The sequence below is a fragment of the Puntigrus tetrazona genome, unplaced genomic scaffold (assembly GCF_018831695.1).
Source record: "Puntigrus tetrazona isolate hp1 unplaced genomic scaffold, ASM1883169v1 S000000980, whole genome shotgun sequence".
Lineage (NCBI taxonomy): Eukaryota > Metazoa > Chordata > Actinopteri > Cypriniformes > Cyprinidae > Puntigrus > Puntigrus tetrazona.
Genome location: NW_025048575.1, coordinates 1 through 16582, shown reverse-complemented (window position 1 = coordinate 16582; position 16582 = coordinate 1). Strand labels below are relative to the sequence as shown.

At 37.9% G+C, this 16582-nt stretch overlaps 2 non-coding genes and 6 pseudogenes across 2 annotated transcripts; all 8 read left to right on the top strand.

The window, feature by feature from the left end:
* The first annotated feature begins 61 nt into the window (after window positions 1-61).
* On the top strand, window positions 62-180 carry LOC122338142 (annotated as a pseudogene).
* A 275-nt stretch (window positions 181-455) lies between these two features.
* On the top strand, window positions 456-574 carry LOC122338144 (annotated as a pseudogene).
* Window positions 575-845: 271 nt separating this feature from the next.
* Window positions 846-963, top strand: LOC122338143 (annotated as a pseudogene).
* A 277-nt stretch (window positions 964-1240) lies between these two features.
* On the top strand, window positions 1241-1359 carry LOC122338122. The gene has a single exon (XR_006249709.1). It is a non-coding gene; the product is annotated as a 5S ribosomal RNA (ribosomal RNA).
* A 272-nt stretch (window positions 1360-1631) lies between these two features.
* Window positions 1632-1750, top strand: LOC122338135 (annotated as a pseudogene).
* Window positions 1751-2025: 275 nt separating this feature from the next.
* Window positions 2026-2144, top strand: LOC122338141 (annotated as a pseudogene).
* A 6230-nt stretch (window positions 2145-8374) lies between these two features.
* On the top strand, window positions 8375-8483 carry LOC122338152 (annotated as a pseudogene).
* A 266-nt stretch (window positions 8484-8749) lies between these two features.
* On the top strand, window positions 8750-8869 carry LOC122338133. Its single transcript, XR_006249720.1, has one exon. It is a non-coding gene; the product is annotated as a 5S ribosomal RNA (ribosomal RNA).
* Window positions 8870-16582: the final 7713 nt, after the last annotated feature.

Sequence of the window (16582 nt, the reverse complement as noted above, 5' to 3'; positions counted from 1 at the left end):
TATCTAGTATAATGGCATAGTGTGCCTCACCTTAAAATAGGGGGCTTTTGCAGCAGCTTTAGCTTCTGGCCATACCACCCTGTTCACGCCTGATCTCGTCTGATCTCAGAAGCTAAGCAGAGTTGGGCCTAGTTAGTACTTGGATGGGAGACTGCCTAGGAATACCAGGTGCTGTAAGTTTTGAGTTTTTCACTACTTATCTAATACACTGGCCCTTAGTGTGGCCAAAGTTTGACCAGCTCTTTGCTTTCCCTTACTGCTTATTTAATTCAATTGCCTTTAAAGTAGCTGTTCTTTAAACAGAGTTTGACTGTTTTTAACTACTTAACTAATGCTCTTATCTTTAATGTAGCTCATTTTGAAGTATTTTTTTGTATTTCATTCATTACTTATCTAGTATAATGGCACTTAGTGTGCCTCACCTTAAAATAGGGGCTTTTTGCAGCAGCTTTAGCAAACACGGCCATACCACCCTGTTCACGCCTGATCTCGTCTGATCTCAGAAGCTAAGCAGAGTTGGGCCTAGTTAGTACTTGGATGGGAGACTGCCTAGGAATACCAGGTGCTGTAAGTTTTGAGAGTTTTTCACTACTTATCTAATACACTGGCCCTTAGTGTGGCCAAAGTTTGACCAGCTCTTTGCTTTCCCTTACTGCTTATTTAATTCAATTGCCTTTAAAGTAGCTGTTCTTTAAACAGAGTTTGACTGTTTTAACTACTTAACTAATGCTCTTATCTTTAATGTAGCTCATTTTGAAGTATTTTTGTATTTCATTCATTACTTATCTAGTATAATGGCACTTAGTGTGCCTCACCTTAAAATAGGGGCTTTTTGCAGCAGCTTTGCTTACGGCCATACCACCTGTTCACGCCTGATCTCGTCTGATCTCAGAAGCTAAGCAGAGTTGGGCCTAGTTAGTACTTGGATGGGAGACTGCCTAGGAATACCAGGTGCTGTAAGTTTTTGAGTTTTTCACTACTTATCTAATACACTGGCCCTTAGTGTGGCCAAAGTTTGACCAGCTCTTTGCTTTTTCCCTTACTGCTTATTTAATTCAATTGCCTTTAAAGTAGCTGTTCTTTAAACAGAGTTTGACTGTTTTTAACTACTTAACTAATGCTCTTATCTTTAATGTAGCTCATTTTGAAGTATTTTTTTGTATTTCATTCATTACTTATCTAGTATATAATGGCACTTAGTGTGCCTCACCTTAAAATAGGGGCTTTTGCAGCAGCTTTAGCTTACGGCCATACCACCCTGTTCACGCCTGATCTCGTCTGATCTCAGAAGCTAAGCAGAGTTGGGCCTAGTTAGTACTTGGATGGGAGACTGCCTAGGAATACCAGGTGCTGTAAGTTTTTGAGTTTTTCACTACTTATCTAATACACTGGCCCTTAGTGTGGCCAAAGTTTGACCAGCTCTTTGCTTTCCCTTACTGCTTATTTAATTCAATTGCCTTTAAAGTAGCTGTTCTTTAAACAGAGTTTGACTGTTTTTAACTACTTAACTAATGCTCTTATCTTTAATGTAGCTCATTTTGAAGTATTTTTTTGTATTTCATTCATTACTTATCTAGTATAATGGCTTAGTGTGCCTCACCTTAAAATAGGGGCTTTTGCAGCAGCTTTAGCTTTACGGCCATACCACCCTGTTCACGCCTGATCTCGTCTGATCTCAGAAGCTAAGCAGAGTTGGGCCTAGTTAGTACTTGGATGGGAGACTGCCTAGGAATACCAGGTGCTGTAAGTTTTTGAGTTTTTCACTACTTATCTAATACACTGGCCCTTAGTGTGGCCAAAGTTTGACCAGCTCTTTGCTTTTCCCTTACTGCTTATTTAATTCAATTGCCTTTAAAGTAGCTGTTCTTTAAACAGAGTTTGACTGTTTTTAACTACTTAACTAATGCTCTTATCTTTAATGTAGCTCATTTTGAAGTATTTTTTGTATTTCATTCATTACTTATCTAGTATAATGGCACTTAGTGTGCCTCACCTTAAAATAGGGGCTTTTTGCAGCAGCTTTTAAACTATGGCCATACCACCCTGTTCACGCCTGATCTCGTCTGATCTCAGAAGCTAAGCAGAGTTGGGCCTAGTTAGTACTTGGATGGGAGACTGCCTAGGAATACCAGGTGCTGTAAGTTTTGAGTTTTTCACTACTTATCTAATACACTGGCCCTTAGTGTGGTGTCAAAGTTTGACCAGCTCTTTGCTTTCCCTTACTGCTTATTTAATTCAATTGCCTTTAAAGTAGCTGTTCTTTAAACAGAGTTTGACTGTTTTTAACTACTTAACTAATGCTCTTATCTTTAATGTAGCTCATTTTTGAAGTATTTTTTTTTGTATTTCATTCATTACTTATCTAGTATAATGACACTTAGTGTGCCTCACCTTAAAATAGGGGGCTTTTTGCAGCAGCTTTAGCTTACGGCCATACCACCCTGTTGGCGCTAGAGAGCACACAGGAAGTTGTTGGCTGCAGTAGGGAGAGGAAGGCTCTCCTCCATTTTGTGTTAATTTTTGTCTTTGTATTTTGCTTTTTTCTTTAGTTAAAGTTAGTTTTTGTTTGTTTTTTTCAGTTATAAAACCACCCAACAGCAGCATTTTTGCTTGCTGGAGGTGGATTACATGCTTTATTTTCTCTTTTCTCCTTTTTCAATGGGGCGGATTAACGGCAAGCGACGACACTGGACTGTACGAGGAACAAGCATGGCAAGCGACTCTGGACTGTACGAGGAAGAAGCATGGGAAACGATATTGGACTGGCACGAGGAACAAGCATGGCAAGCGACACTGGACTGGCACGCGAGGAAGAGGCGCGGCAAAGCGACACTGGACTGGATGGCGAGACACGTATGACAAGCGACACTGGTCTGGATTACCGACAACGAGAAGAACATGGAAAAAACCTAGACACAAGAGACAAGTTTGGCAGAAGAAGATATTTAAAGGAGGCGACTGTGATTGTGAATGTGGAGAATGTAAGTGAGGTGAGAGCTGTGGATATTATAAAAGCGGTGACGGATAAATGTGGAAATGGGAATATTTTGGCGTTAAGACCAAGGCAAGGAAAAGAATATGAACTTACAATGGAAAAGGAAAGAAGCATGTGAGGAATTGACTGATGGACTTTTAATAAAGGGGTGAACTGCGAGATAAAAAATTGCAAAATAAATTACGTTGTTTCCTTCATGCACCTGCCCGTCTATCTTGATGATAATAAAATTTTAGGGAAATTGGAAGGATGGGAGTTAATCCCATGTCAAATGTTAAAAGAAGATGCTACCCGGGCACTGACATTGAGGACGGAACAAGGTTCCTAAAGTTAGATTCCCAAAGAAGTGACATCGTTGCCATATAGCACAAAGTTGGAAACAGCCGAGGGCACGCAGTATTTTAGGGTGATGCACAGCCATCAGGTGAAGACCTGTAGGCTGTGCATGAGCCCAGAGACACCTGCTTAAAGAATGCCCAGATTTTAAGTGCTATAAGTGCGAGGAGAGGACATTTTGCAAGAGATTGCAATGCTGTCAGATGCCGGAGTGTCATGGAGTTTTAAATAAATGTGAATGTTGGATGGAGAGGAGAGGAAGGAGGTAGGGAAGATCGGATGGGCGGACAGGTGCATGAAGGAAACAACGAGGAGGAAAGACAAATTGATGAAGAACAAGAGGAAGAAGGACTACAACAAAAAGAAACAGAAGAGAATCAGACAACATAGAGGAACGTGAAGAAGAGAAAAAGAGAATGACAAAGACAAGGAACAGACAACAGAACAGGACACTCAGTGGGGCGGAAATGGAAATAGCGGACAGTTTTAAAACTTTTCTAGATGATGTGGAGAGAGATGGACAAGGAATAGAAGTTCAAAGCAAAGAAATGGACAGTGAAGAAGAAACAAGGACAAACAGTATGGGAAAAGACAGAGGGGAGAGAGGACAAATAAGAAGGAGAACAATAAAGGTAAAACCAAACGTGGAAAATGCAAGGAAAAAAATAATGACAAGTGCAAACAGGTATGAAGCGTTAAGAGGGCTGGAGGGGAGAAGATGGAGAATAATGGTTTTAAGTATTTATTTTTTTCTTTTTTTAATGGTTTTTAGTTGTGTTACTTTTAATGCAAGGGGACTGATGGACATGAGAAAGTTTGAAAGAGTGAAAGAAAAATGTAAAGGAGAAGATGTTATCGTTTTGCAAGAAACAAATTGGAAAGAGAGTGTGATGGTGGACTATAAAAAGAAATGGGATGGAGATATTTTGTATAACAATGGAGATGGAAGGCTTGGAAGAGAGTGGCTTTTAATGAGAAAAAATGTTTTAATTCAAGCAATGTAGTGTATAAAGATAAGATGGGAAATGTATGGTGGTTGAAGTAAATTGTGAAGGGCGTGAACTGATTTTAGCCAATGTACACGCACCAACAGAAGAAAGAAAAGAAAGAGTTTTTAATGTTTTAAGAAATATTGTAAAGAAGTATAAAGAAATAATAATGATGGGGATTTTAATACTGTTTTTAGCAAGCAGGATATGGCGGAGGAATGGTTTTTAAATCAGACACAGGGAGAAATGAATTAAAGGAACTGATGAGAGAAAATAACTTAATAGATGTGTGGAGAGGGAAATGAATGGAGGAAAAAGGAGTTTTCAAGAAGGCAAATAGTAGGGAACTTTATTTGTAAAACAAAAATTGATTATGTGTTATGTACAAGAAATGTAGGGAATTTTATTGAAAAAATCAGATATGAAGAAACCAGTTTTAGTGATCATAAGTTTTTACGTTTTAAAATAGATTGGAGCAACATGCAAAGGGGTCGGGAGTATGGATTTTAAATACAGAGATTTTAAAGAATGAAGACTATGTTTTGAAGGTTAAAGAGGTCATTGAAAAAGGAAAAGGAAAATGAAATGTATACAGAGGATAAGAGAATCTGGTGGGAGAATGTCAAATTTTTAATCAAAAAATTTTCAATCAAATATTGTAGTACTTTGAGGAAATGCAAAGGTTCAAAGAAGAGAAATAAAGAAGAGTTTGGAAATTGAATTGAATAAAGAAAATAAAGACATACTAAAGATAAAGGAAATGGAGGAAGACTGAAAGAAATAGAAGAAAAAGAATATGAGGCGGCGAGGTTAAGAAGCAAAGCTAAATATCTTGTGGAGGGTGAAAAATGCACAAAATTCTTTTTGATTTGAAAAAAAAAGGAAAGCTGATATTATAAAAGGAAATACGAGGAAAAATGGAGAAATTGTAGAAGGTAATGAAAATATTTTAAAAAGAAATAAAGGATTTTTATGAGGATCTGTTTTAGTGCAAGGGCGTGGAAGAGAAGAAAAAAAAGAAACTGCTGAATCAGATAAAGCAAAAAGTAAGTGAGGAAGATAAAAAGATTGTGACCAAGTAATCAGAGAAGAAGAGATCGAAAGAGCAATAAATGAACTGAATAAAAAAAAGAGTCCGGGAATAGAGCGGTTTGGGAACTGAATTTTATGTATGTTTTAAAGGGGTTTTAACAAAGATTTTAAATGAGGTTTTTAAAGAAATTTTTGAAAAGAAGAAATTAATGAAAGAACGAGGATGGGGTTAATGAAGCTGGTATATAAAAGGAAGGGTGAAAAAATAGATTTAAAAAAACTATAGGCCAATTACAATGTTGAACACGGATCTTAAAAATTTTAGCCAAGGTTTTAGCAAACAGATTAAAGGAAGTTATACCAAGCATAATTGAAACAAACCAAGCATACGGAGTGAAAGGAAGGGATATAGATGACATAAAAATGAGTATAAGAGATACAATATGGTACATGAAGGATAAAGGTGAAGATGGATATATAATTAGTTTGGACTTTGAAAAAGCTTTTGATAGGGTGGAACACAGGTATTTATTTGAGGTTTTAAGGAGTTTTGGTTTTGGGGAATTTTATCAAATGGATAGAGATTTTATACAAGGGTGCTTTAACAAGGATAAAATGTAATGGGTTTTAACAGACTGTTTTAAAATCACAAGATCAATTAGGCAGGGTTGTCCGCTTTCAGCTTTACTTTATTCACTTGTATCAGAACCATTGGGACTGGCTATAAAACAAAAAGAAGGAATAATAAGGTATAGAAATTGTTAAGAAAACAATGAAGGAAGGTTTATCAATATGCTGATGACACAACGATAATTGTAAAGGAAAGGATAGTGTCAAAGAAGTTATGAATGTTGTAAAAAAGAATTTTGTAAAGGATCTGGGAGTAAAATAAATGAGGAGAAAACAGTATATATCAGATTTGGGAAAGCTATGATTTTAACGGATTGTTTTAACTTCAAGGAAGTGGAACAAATTAAGATTTTAGGAATTTTAATGGGGAAAAATGAGAGAAAAGTAAGAGATGAAATGTAGGAGGAACTAGTAACAGAAATAGAGAGAAGGTTAAACTTTTGGAAACTGAGAACACTAAACTTAAAAGGGAAGGTTTTAATATTGAATGTTTTAATGGTTTCCTAAGCTGTGGTATGTTTTAAATGTATCTGAGATGCCTTTGTGGACAGAAAAGAGGTTGAAGAAATGTTTTCTTGACTTTTTATGGGAGGAAAACCAGCAAGAATAGCATATAATACGATTTTAGGGGCGGTGGAAAAGGGGATTAGGTTTAATGGATGTAGAACAGAGAAAAAATGCTTTGAGAGTTAAAATAGTAAAGAAATACCTACAAGAAGAGAGCAAATTTGAGTGGAAAAAAACAATGAAATACTTTTTAAACAAATGTGGGAATTTTAACATGGGGATGGTATTTTTATGGATGAAAACAAAAATTTGGATGACAGAAGGATTACCTGAGTTTTACAGAGAAATGTTTAGTGCCTGGGGAAAATTTTTAAGTAAAATTGTATACAACCCTCAAAGAGAGAAAACATTTTAAATCAACCCCTGTTCTTAAATAACAACATTTTAAAACAAGACAAAGAACTATTTTTTAAGAAATGGATGGAAGTGGGGATAACAAGAGTGAGAGATGTCTTGTATGAATTTAAAGAGGTTTTTACCAATACAATATATTGTGGATGCAATGGATGAAGCAAAAGAAGAATATAGCAAACAGAAATAACAAACAAATATGAAATCCTTAAAAAGCAATACCTAAAGAGTGGATTAAAAGAATAGAAAGTACGGAAGAAAGAGCAAACAGAGGAACATTTTAATGTGAAACTGGGGGAAAAATTTTATGATTTTAAAGGGATGTACTGTAAAATGTTTTATTGTGTTTTTAGAGATGGTGTTTTTAAAGAGCCAACTGTAAATAAGTACTGGGTGGAAAAATTCAACAATCTAAAAAGAAGAATGTATATGGAGAAACATGAAGTGTGTGTGAAACAAAGTTGGAATGTTTGGAGTATTTTATAAGACACAAAGTTGTTTTTACTGAAGTTATTTTACAAAAAATAGGGATGGAACAACATGCAATGTGCAAAGTGTGCAAAGAAAAAGAAGAGGAGGATTTTACATCTGTTTTTATATTGTAAGGAACTGGAGGCATTTTTAAGGAAATGTAAATGTTTAATCAAAGACTTGACTGAAGAATGGGATGAAAATGGAATGGAATGGAACAGAGTGTTGATGTTTGGATGGGAAAAGAAGTGTAAAAACAAAGCCTTTATTAATCTGTTTGTGATGTTAATGAAAAGTGCAATATGGGAGAGGAGAATTGTGGCCAAAAGGAACAAATTGTTTTGGATGTTTGGACTGTCTTTAAAAGGAAAACTGAAATATATATGGACAAATTGTATGTGTATTTTAAAAGTGAAAAATCCTAGATGCATTTTATGTTGTTTTTTTACGAAATGTCTATCGTGTTTTAAAAGATTTTATGTAGGAGCTACCGGAGAAGCGAAGAATTTGTTTAAATAATGTATGAAATTATGAGATATGTGATGTGGATATTGTACAAGAGAAAGTATGTTTTTATTGTATTTGATTGATTGAAAAATATTTTAAAAAAAAAAAAAAAAAAAAAAAAAAAATTCCACGCCTGATCTCGTCTGATCTCAGAAGCAAAGCAGAGTTAGGCCTAGTTAATACTTGGATGGGAGACTGCCTAGGAATACCAGGTGCTGTAAGTTTTGAGTTTTTTCACTACTTATCTAATACTGGCCCTTAGTGCTGTCAAAGTTTGACCAGCTCTTTGCTTTCCTTACTGCTTATTTAATTCAATTGCCTTTAAAGTAGCTGTTCTTTAAACAGAGTTTGACTGTTTTTAACTACTTAACTAATGCTCTTATCTTTAATGTAGCTCATTTTGAAGTATTTTTTTGTATTTCATTCATTACTTATCTGAGTATAATGGCACTTAGTGTACCTCACCTTAAAATAGGGGCTTTTTGCAGCAGCTTTTAGCTACGGCCATACCACCCTGTTCACGCCTGATCTCTGAAGCTAAGCAGAGTTGGGCCTAGTTAGTACTTGGATGGGAGACTGCCTAGGAATACCAGGTGCTGTAAGTTTTGAGTTTTCACTACTTATCTAATACACTGGCCCTTAGTGTGGCCAAAGTTTGACCAACTCTTTGCTTTCCCTTACTGTATTTAATTCAATTGCCTTTAAAGTAGCTGTTCTTTAAACAGAGTTTGACTATTTTTAACTACTTAACTAATGCTCTTATCTTTAATGTAGCTCATTTTGAAGTATTTTTGTATTTCATTCATTACTTATCTAGTATAATGGCACTTAGTGTGCTTCACCTTAAAATAGGGGCTTTTTGCAGCTTTTAGCTTACGGCCATACCACCCTGTTCACGCCTGATCTCGTCTGATCTCAGAAGCTAAGCAGAGTTGGGCCTAGTTAGTACTTGGATGGGAGACTGCCTAGGAATACCAGGTTGCTGTAAGTTTTGAGTTTTTCACTACTTATCTTTACACTGGCCCTTAGTGTGGCCAAAGTTTGACCAGCTCTTTGCTTTTAAGGCTTACTGCTTATTTAATTCAATTGCCTTTAAAGGGCTGTTCTTTAAGCAGAGTTTGACTGTTTTTAACTACTTTTTAACTAAGCTCTTATCTTTAATGTAGCTCATTTTGAAGTATTTTTTCTGTATTGCATTCATTCCATCTAGCTTTGCCTCCTCCGAAGCTCACCTTAAAATAGGGCTTTTGCAGCAGCTTTATAGATCCGGAAAAGACCACCTGATACGTCTGATCTCAGAAGCTAAGCAGAGTTGGGCCTAGTTAGTACTTGGATGGGAGACTGCCTAGGAATACCAGGTGCTGTAAGTTTTGAGTTTTTCACTACTTATCTAATACACTGGCCCTTAGTGTGGCCAAAGAGCCTCTTTGCTTTCCCTTACTGTATTTAATTCATTTGCCTTTAAAGTAGCTGTTCTTTAAACAGAGTTTGACTGTTTTTAACTACTTAACTAATGCTCTTATCTTTCAAATGTAGCTCATTTTAACCCTAAGTATTTTTTTGTATTTCATTCAGCACCTGTATAATGGCATAATAAAGCCTCATGCATAGTGAAGGGGCTCTACTGATTACTTGATTAAATAGTCCATACTTACTTTAAACAGCAAGGTTGATTTTCTCAGTATCTAAGCAGAAAGTTGGGCCACGACCCCAAGATTTTATATGGGCGATCACCTTCAAACTAAGCAGAGTTGGGCCTACTTGCATCTTAATCATAATGTTTTCACTATAAAATTCTAATACACTTGAACTTAGTGTGGAAAAAGTTTGTGAAAATAAACTGCTTTTCTTTACTGCTTATTTAATTCAATTGCCTCTTGTCCTTGGCATGGCTACTGTAAACTTGTCAGTGTACCTTTTTTAACTACATAACTCATGCTCTTATCTTTAATGTCACATTTTGATAGTTTTAACTGATTTCATTCATTACTTATCTAGTAAGTTCTCTCTTGGTGGAGAACCTGGTAAAACTGAGGGCTTTCTGGCTAGCTTTAGCTTACGGTAATCATTGCCCTTGTTCACGTAAAACGTCAGATAATGCATAAACAGAGTTGGGCCAAATTAGTAATTGTCTTGGGAGACTGTTCTAGGAATACCAGGTTCAATTCGTTTCAGTTTCCCTTTGATGGAAATCTCTATATGGCCACCAGTGTGGCCTCACTGCTGCAGTCAGGTTTGAGCAACTCTTTGCTGCCCTTAGTGTGCTCCCATTCAGGGCTCTTTGCTGGCTGTTCTGGGAAAAGGGTTTAGTTGATTTCTTCAGCAATTTGAAGGTTTTGATGCGGCCGACTTCCACCCTTAGCTCAGCGTTGGAAGTAGGTGTTAGTATTTCATTCATTACTTATCTGTATGAATGGCACGTAGATGTAGCTCACACCTTAAAATAGTCGGTTTTGCCAGCTTTAACTTTGACCAGGATGCTGTCGCCTGGTTTCACTCCTGAGACCTGTCTGATCTCAGAAGCTAAGCAGAGTTGGGCCTAGTTAACATCTTGGAATTTCAACTGCCTGTTCATCCAGGTGCTGTAAGTTTGCGAGTTTTTGGTTTCTTATCTAATATCATGGCCCTTAGTGTGCCAAGTTTTACAGCTCTTTGTACTTTCCCTTACTGCTCATTTCAATAAAATTGCCTTTGGATAAGCTGAAAAGGTACAGAGCTTTGGAAATTTTTACCTACTTAACTAATGCAGTTATCTTTTATAATGTAGATCAAACAAGATTCACAAAATTTTTTCATTACTTTATTATAATGCACTTGTGCATAACACCTTAAAATAGGGGGCTTTTGCACCATCCTCCTGGCCATACCACCTGTTGCGCCTGATCCCATCTGATCAAGCCTTTGAAGTTGGGTTTTGTTATAAATTGGATGGGAGACACTAGTTTACCCAGGTGCTTAAGTTTTTAGTTTTTCATCTACTTAATTGTGGCCCTTAGTATTGGCCACATTTGTTTCCAGCTCTTTTGCTGGTGCTTGCTTTTTTAATTCAATTGCCTTTAAAGTAGCTGTTCTTTAAATGGAGTTTCAACTGTTTTAACTTTATAACTAATCTCTTATCTCTCTGTAGCTCATTTGTGCAGCTTCTTTTGTATTTCAAACACTTTTATAAGCAGCTTCTTTAGTAATAATGGTGTGTCTTTAAGGGCAAATCAATACTTATCGAATAACTAAAACCTGACTGTGCAGTTGGAACTGCAGTGGTGACAGACAGCTCATTAGTTCTGATGAAAAGATTGCTCATTAACCCTAACATCTGATGGGAGACTGCCTAGAATACCAAATTTTGTAAGTTTTACATTGAAAGGATCTATCTCAGCAGCAGCTAAAGCATTTTTTACAGCTTTTTTTAGTCAGATGGGCTCTGGGGTAAGTGTACACAAGTAGTTGTTCTTTAAACAGAGTTTGACTGTTTTTAACTCATTAACTTCCCATGCATCTTATCTTTAATGTAGCTCATTTTAAATATGGCAGTCTGTATTTGATTCATTGCTTATGTAGTGTAATGGCACTAGAAGCCTCACCTTAAATAGCAAACAGCATTGCAGCTTTCTGTCTTCTGTATAGTGTGCTCCAATGTCATGTAATACTGTTTCTGTCTGCCCTCAAGTGCAGAGAAATTTTGGCCTATTTTATACTTGTTTTACTCACTATTAATCTCACTATCGTTCGGGTAAGCTAGAGGTGCTTGACAAAGCTAAAAAAAAACCTTTGAGTACTGCTCTGCAAGTCTAGGTCAGTTTTGGGGTCATCCTACCATATTGTACACTCACTTGGCCAAAGCCTGACGCCTAGATTGAGTCATTTTCTGCGTCATCTATGGGTCTTTTAGCTGTTCTTTAGTCTCACTAGTCATAATTTTAATGTAGCTCACCACATGGGTATTTTTGTGGCTTTCATTCATTACTTACCTGTCTTGTCTGGCTCAAGCTAAGCAGTTCTGGGCCTCACCTCGGATATAATGGCCTTTGCAGCAGCTTTAGGAATACCACCTACCATATTCTCTGTTTTTCAGCGTCTGATCTCAGAAGCTAAGCAGAGTTGGGCTCTTTGCTTTCCCTTACTGCTAACTTGGGAGACTTGCCCGATACAAATGCCTGGTCTCCCAACAGTTTTGAGTTTTCACTACTTATCTAATGCAATCAATCTAGTAATGTAAAGTTTGACCAGCTCTTTGACTTCCACGCATTACTTTATCTAATTGCTCTTGCCTTTAAAGTAGCTGTTCTTCAAGCAGATCACCCTTTTTTTTTAACTACTTAACTAAATCTTACTTTAATGTAGCTCATTTTGAAGTATTTTTGTATTTCATTCCTTATCTAGTATAATGGCATAGTGTGCCTCACCTTAAAATAGGGCTTTTTGCAGCAGCTTTAAGCTTGGCCATCCCACCCTGTTCACGCCTGATCTCGTCTGATCTCAGAAGCTAAGCAGAGTTGGGCCTATAGTTAGTACTTGGATGGGAGGCTGCCTAGAATACCAGTGTTGCTGTAAGTTTTTGAGTTTTTCACTACTTATCTAATACACTGGCCCTTAGTGTGGCCAAAGTTTGACCAGCTCTTTGCTTTCCTTACTGCTTATTTAATTCAATTGCCTTTAAAGTAGCTGTTCTTTAAACAGAGTTTGACTGTTTTTAACTACTTAACTAATGCTCTTATCTTTAATGTAGCTCATTTTGAAGTATTTTTGTATTTCATTCATTACTTATCTAGTATAATGGCACTTAGTGTGCCTCACCTTAAAATAGGGGGCTTTTTGCAGCAGCTTTCACACAGCCATACCACCTGTTCACGCCTGATCTCGTCTGATCGACATGAAGCTAAGCAGAGTTGGGCCTAGTTAGTACTCTGGATGGGAGACTGCCTAGGAATACCAGGTGCTGTAAGTTTTTGAGTTTTTCACTACTTATCTAATATCACTGGCCCTTAGTGTGGCCAAAGTTTGACCAGCTCTTTGCTTTCCCTTACTGCTTATTTAATTCAATTGCCTTTAAAGTAGCTGTTCTTTAAAAATAGTTTGACTGTTTTTAACTACTTAACTAATGCTCTTATCTTTAATGTAGCTCATTTTGAAGTATTTTTTGTATTTCATTCATTACTTATCTAGTATCACTTAGTGTGCCTCACCTTAAAATAGGTGGCTTTTGCAGCAGGCAGCTTACGGCTATACCCACCTGTTCACGTCTGATCTCAGAAGCTAAGCAGAGTTGGGCCTAGTTAGTACTTGGATGGAGACTGCCTCGAGAATACCAGGTTATTTGAGACTATTTCACTCAAACGGCTCTTTACCAGGAAGGATCAACTCAAAGCGAAATAAAACACAAGACAAGTTTTATGGATTTTAAGGCTTGCAAAGATTGTGCTGTCGGTTGCAAAAGCGGGAGAAAAGCAGGTTTCTCCTTAACCTCCCTTTTGCCTCCAGACGGATCACAGTCCGCCTGAGGCGGGAGCCCTCTTCCCTGCTTTGCCTCCTCCCTGCTTTGCCTCCTCCGAAGCTCAGATTGCAAGTCGCTTTATTTATAGAGGAAAAGACAAGATACAGTAAATGAAAACAATTGGCCACATTTCTTGTGCGTCAGAATCTTCCTCCTTCAGATTCTTCGGTGCCCCTATCAGTATTATACGGAGGCCATGTTATGACCAAGAATCAAACTGAAACTAAAAGAGCCACAGGTGCATAACTGTCAACATTTAACTCCAACATTCCGTTCTCACCAGGCTGACAAAGCCTGGCACCCGATGGAAGCTGAAACTGAAGGATCAAAGTTGCAAAATGTCAATACATAACCCTAACATATCCCTCCTGTTTGACGTTTAGCACCTGAAAAATAACATAATAAGGCATATGCATATTGAACTACATCTCTACTGATTACTTGATTAAATAGTCGATGCTTACTTTAAACAGCAAGGTTGGGCGAAAACCCCAGTATCTGAGAGAAAAATTCCCAACCGACCCCAAGATTTTATATGGGCGATCACCTGTAAGGCTTGCATCTTAATCATAATGTATACAATATAAAATTTTAAAGCTTGAACATAGGAGGAAAATGTGAAAATAAACTGAAAAGGAAGAATAAATAAAACAGTGCCTCTTGTCCTTGGCATGGCTACTGTAGCTTGTCAGTGTACCTTTGTATCATAACATCAGCACTCAGCCGTGTCACAGCTGTGGTTTTAACTGAGACTTCATACATGATACTTAAAGCTCTCAGTTTCTCTTGGTGGAGAAGCATGGTAAAACTGAGAAATGTCTGGCTAATCATTTTAGTAATCATTGCCCTTAAACATGGTAAAACACAGATAATGCATAAACATGTTCAAATCAAAATGAGTCTTTAGTTCATGTTGTTCTGTGAACCAGTCAAAATTCAATTCGTTTCAGTTCCTTTGATGCGTCTCTCCTCATATGGCCACCAGTGTGGCGTCACTGCTGCAGTCAGGTTTAGAGCAACTCTCCAGCCCTCACGTGCTCCCATTGGGGCGCTATAGCTGGGAGTAAGGGGATTAGTTGATTTCTTCAGCAGCCAAAGGTTTTGATACCGGCCGACTTCCACCCTTACTCAGCGTCCTCCCAAGGTGTTAGCAGTTTGCAATGGCTTTGATGAATCCACGTAGATCTCTCAGCGATCTTAACTGCAGTCGGTGTGGCCAGGATAACTTTGATCAGGATGCTGTCGCCTGGTTTCACTCTTGAGACCTGTGGGGACAGAGGTATATCTGGCAGATCATTTGCTCTCACAACATCTTTAAATTTCAACATTTTGTTCATCCATTCTGCTAGTGTATGCTGCTCTTGTGGTTTCTCACACATCATCACACAGCGGTAAACTGAGCGTACAGTATTTGTACTGTTGGCAAGGTGTCAGTTCAATAAAATCCATGTGGATAACCTGAAAAGGTAGTCTGGCTTTGAAATTGACCTCTCTTAGGTCTGCAGTTATGTTTACAGCAGATCAAACAAGATTCACAAAATTTTTTAGTAGTTATTAAACCCTGGTGCATAACACCTGGTGCATAAAACCCTATGCACCATCCCTCCTGTTGACACATGTGCTTGCCCATGTGTCAAGATTAACTACTATTTTGTATAAATTTCGTGGAAGGCACAGTTTGCCTTCAAGTCTGTATGTGTCATCTGACAATTGTGCTCCTTTGTTAACCACATTTGTTTCTCAGACGCTGGTGCTTGCTTTTGCATGTCTGGTATCACTGACATGTCTAATGGAGTTTCAATGATGTTACTTTATGTATCTCACATATCTCTAGCTTCCCTTGTGCAGCTTGCTTAGCTGAAACACTTTTACAGCAGCTTCTTTGTTGTGCTCTTGTGTGTCTGAGGCAATCAATACGTCATCGACATAAACTAAAACCTGACTGTGGGTTGGAACTGCAGTGGTGACAGACAGCTCATTAGTTCTGATGAAAAGATTGTCATTAACCCTAACATCTGTCTTCCCTTTTGACCAAAATTTTCCTGGCACTACATTGAGAAAGGATCTATCTCAACAGCAGCTAAAGCATTTCATACTATTTTTTTAGTCAGATGGGCTCTGGGGGTAAGTGTACACATCCAGTTCACTGTTTTGGAATAGAGAGGCGCCTCTCATTCACTTCCCACCCATCTTATCTGCCTTAGACAAAGATAAATGTGGCGGTCTGTCTTGACCTTCAAAATGTCGCTGTGCCCCCGCTGTGAAGTTTCACAGAGCAAACAGCATTTCCTTTTCTGTCTGTGTATAGTGTGCTCAATGTCATGTAATACTGTTCTGTCTGCCCCAGAGTCACAGAGAAATTTTACTCCTATTTTATTATTTTACTCACTATTAGCTCTCGTTCGGGTAAGCGAGTGCTTCTTGACAAAGCTAAAAAAAAACTTTGATACTGCTCTGCAAGTCTAGGTCAGTTTTGGGGTCATTGTCAGCCTCGCCTAGATCGGAGTCATTTTCTGCGTCATCTATGGGGTCATTATTAGTCTCACCTAGTCATAATTGATCACCACATGGGGCTGGTCTGTGGCTTTCATGGGGCTTCTACCCTGTGTTCTGGGCTTTAGCGGTTCTGGGCATTCTCGGATATAATGGCCTTCCTTGGCAGCAATTAAAACACCTACCATATTCTCTGTCATCAGCGTCTCTGTCTCGACAACTCTCTCTCTCTACCTCGACCACGTGCTGCTTTCCCTACTTAACTTAACTTTTCTTGCCGATACAATGCCTCTGGTCTCCCAACATAATCTGCTGGGTCTTCTTCTTTCTGCACTGCAATCAATCTTTCTTGTTCCTTTCTCTTCGACTTCCGCATACCTTCTATCTACCTGCTCTTGCCATCTCGTCGCTTCAATCAATTGGCGTTTCAACAGATCACCCTTTTTCCCTTGGCTAAGGATAAATCAACCTTTATTTTGTCTATTAAGAGAAGCGCAGTCCCTTTTGACTAATTTACCACTGAAATCATATTTTTATTCCACTCATTGAGATATAGCTTTTACTGTCTGCCCGAATATGCATGCATAAACTTTGGATCTCCCATCAATTTACTATTTTCTGCACCATTTTTGCTTTTTGGTCAGCGATTAGTCACCGTCTGATCAGAATCGTCCACTGCACCAAGCTTCTACAGACACTAATTTGTCTGCGGATACAGCC